Below are 3886 nucleotides of genomic sequence, written 5' to 3'. Positions count from 1 at the left end.
TCTTGTTCATTTCAGTTCCCTAATGTACTTCCACAGCACAGCGCTATTATTGCCCTATGAAGGAAAGGGAGCGGTCATTAATTCAAAACACATGTCAACCCCTCCCATTTGGTTTTTGAGGTTTGCTGCCACTGAGTCAAATATGTTTGATTGTCTAGATTTTACCCTGTTGTTTTAACAAAATATGCCCTTCAATTAAAATGTTGCAGTAATTTGGAAAAAGTGAAGGGTCAAATTTCCAAGAATAAAAGTTCAGAGATTAAAAAAAAAAATACCTCTAAAAGGCCCACATTAATTAATATAAATGTATCCTCTTCAAAATACTTACATGCCATATACTCAGAATATTTCATTGTGATGTGTATGATTTAGAAAAAATCAGCAAACCTTAATATCTGTGTTGAAGTAGACAACAGCTTATGACCTTCGTGCAGCAGGCTGTGGTGACAGCCCTGAATGATATTTTCGCAGCATTTCCCTCTTTCTCGGTGCTGGAACATGACAGGCCTTGTGGGATATTAGGGAACCTGATCTCCAACAAAAACTTCCCTCTCGAAATTCGCCCAAATCCCTTATTCCTGCTTTCCTCATGAACTGTTACTGTAGTTATGAACATGGAACATTTGCTTTCAATCACTCGCCGCATTCGACTCAGAAAACTGAGGCAAAAGCGTAAAAATTGCTGCAGGGGCTAATCTATGAGGTGGGAAAATATGGCGATAAATGTGGGGATAATGAGGGTTTGTCTTTATATATCCAACTGACTGGAGATATCCTTCAATTTGAACAGTGTCATTCTTCTTCTTTTTTTGTCAGACTTGAGGGGAGGGAGAGAGACCTCCTGCAGACCATAAACACTAAACTATCTCCACATGTGGAGCCATAAATCACCAGCACTGTTGGCTGGAAATTGTTGGAGGGCAAATTTGAAGGGCACACACAACAGATGTTCCCACATCTATCCACTAGAAAGACACTCCAAGAAACCATAGAGACAATGGAGTGGATATAAAATGTAGGGGGAAAGAAGGAGTCATGGACTATAAATCTACCGCCCTGACTATACGTAGAATTTTGAGGTACTTGTGCTTTACTTAAAAATATCCCTTCATTTTCATTTGATACTTCTAATCCACATTTTAGAGTTCAGTATACTCTGCATTCACCTGGCACCTGTTGTTACTTTTAATATAAATCATAAGATAAAAGCTAGAAGTTGTTACATCACATTTTCACATATTAAAACCTATGAAAGCCATACATGTTGTTTGTTTTTCCATTATCAAGAGATGAATATATCTTGTGAGATTTTTTCTTGTGATAAATCTTGTGATTTATATCGTGGATCATGAAATAACCAAAATTGTTTCAACTCTTTCATGATTATCACGTTATCCTGACATAAAAAACGGTTGTCTGGTTCATTTCATCACACCTGATTTTAGACTTCATGAAAGCTGGCATGTGTGAAGGGACTAAGTCAGAACTAAGAAGTTTGCTGCTTATACCATTGTGTAAAAGCAAACACTCTTATTGAATCTGACATTTCAGGTTTTTACAGATTGTTAAAAACTTTTACTGCTTGTTGGCAAAAGAAGTCAGTGTTTTGTCCTGTTCCAGATCTGTGTCAGTTGCTAGCAGTTACACAGAGGAAACGTCTCACAGGGCCGTCGTGAACAAACCGAGGTTTACTTGAGCAACATGGGGAAAGGGGGCACTGTAACAAAGGCCTGTTTGAATTGGCAGGAGTCACTTGTTCATTTCGGTTTGCTTTGCACACCGCATGCTTACTTGCAAGGTATATTTGATCCTTTAACATTTATTTATTTATTATTATTGTTCCGGACAATTACACACAATACACAATTTTCTCTTTGCATATTCACACATATTACTTTGTGTTATCGTCCGAAGGGTGGCAGGATAAGCCAAAGGCTTATCAGGTCCCGCCCCCACTGCCATAAGATTCAGATACACAGATACACAGCTACTGATACAGTTAAAAAAGTTTTTTTTTTTTTTTTAAGAAGATGCATTCCAATACACAGACAATTTTAGGTCTCCTTATTCATAGCCAATGTACAACAGACATGCTTTCCATTTTCCTCTCTGCCTGTGACAATGCAGATAGTGATGTGGCCTTGTCCATTTCTTCTCTGGCAGTCTAAACACATCTGCAAAAGTATTCAAAACAGTCAGTCTGTCTGCTGACCTCGACTGCAGGCCCATACCATTCAGTGTATTTACAAATTCTTCAGTCAGTGAATGAGTATTATTAAGTAAATCAATGTTTGTATCCCCACAGATAAATATCTTCTTTTGATTTGCCTTTGAAAGTAATTCTCCCATGTATTCTATAAAGTCTTCCATTTTTGAATCGGGTGTTCTGTACACACAGCTGATAATTAACAAATTGACAGAGGTCACTCCAGGGGGATTTTTGGAGGAGCTTAATTATTGTTTTTCTACTGAATATAGTGGCTCAGCATCTCTTATCCTAGAGAAAAAGAAAACACCACAAATGATGAAAATCTACTTAGTGTCATCTTTTTCTGGTGACTCAGAAAACCAGCATTGTTCTTACCATACTTCTTGAGTTTATTCAGTGGGGTTTGAAAAGCTATAATTAACATGAATTGTGTAATTTTGTGAAAATTACAGCAGCGAATTATGTTGAAACATAAGATTTCCATACGTGGACTGAGAGAAAGAGATCCTGAGAAGTAAAACGTGTGAAAGGAGGGCATGGTGTGCTAAAGCTGTGGTGAAAAACACCCGGCCGAGCCAGCATAAACCCTGGGGCCAGATGTGCTTTCTGGAACCGCTGCCAGGTCTGACTTTCCCAGGTGGAATATATTTCACCGCTTCATATATGTGCAATAGTCTCACCCTATGAGCTTAGCAACAGTTTAGCAACAGACTACAAGCTCTATCACCATGTTTTTTCTTCTTCTGAAAGTCATTAATAACCGGGATGTAACACCTCTCTCTCCCTCTTACCACATGAACACCTCACGGCTGATTGGCTGTGAAGTGGATTGAGTAGCTGTGATGTACTGTATATATAGACTAAACTGTTTGTTGGACCAGTGCTCTCTGCTGACTCAGTGGTGTGATGTCGTCATGCCTGCATATTATGATACGACTCCCTGCATTTCACAAATCTATTTATTTAAAAGAAAATCATGGCAGAGGGTTTTGTTGCAAATCGTTGAATTTACCTGGTTTTACAGTACAATTAAAGGTGCAGTCAGTGATTCTCGAGATTGCTTTTTGTCAAAATCACTTTTTGTCAAAATTAGAGAATATCTCCTCACGATCCACTACCTGTCTGTAATGTTTTGCACACAAAAAAATCAGGTGTGAATACACAGCATTGGCTCTGTAAACTGGTATGTAACAAACAAAAGGTGCACAAGAAGCTAGCAAGATGTCCGTTTACAGAGCCTATAAGATGTGTATTAAAACTGGACATTTATTTTCAGTGCACACACAGTACGTGTGTGGTTGGTTATATTCACTGATTTTGACAAAAAGTGATTTTGACAACAAGCTAGAATCGCTGACTCCGCCTTTTAGTATCGTTGTGGTTGTAAATGGGGACTGATGGCTATTGACTTTGAACAAGACCAATATTATTATTAACCCTTATTAACAGCTCTCTAGAGGACAATTTCAGTCTTTCAGTCCACCACTTCCTAGCTAAACTACCAAATGATGGATTGCCATGAAGTTTGGTGTAGACATTCAGCAGATTCCCAGATGATGAATGCTACTGACTTTGGTGATCCCCTGACCTTTCCGCAAGCGGCACCATCAGTGGTTTGGATTAGAATGTGTCAACAGCTATTGAATGGATTGCCATGAAATTTAGTAGAAACATTCA

Source organism: Ammodytes marinus (genome assembly GCF_949987685.1).
Source record: "Ammodytes marinus genome assembly, chromosome: 19".
NCBI classification, from domain to species: domain Eukaryota; kingdom Metazoa; phylum Chordata; class Actinopteri; order Uranoscopiformes; family Ammodytidae; genus Ammodytes; species Ammodytes marinus.
The sequence above is the reverse complement of the archived record's forward strand: the minus strand, read 5'-3'. Positions refer to the sequence as shown.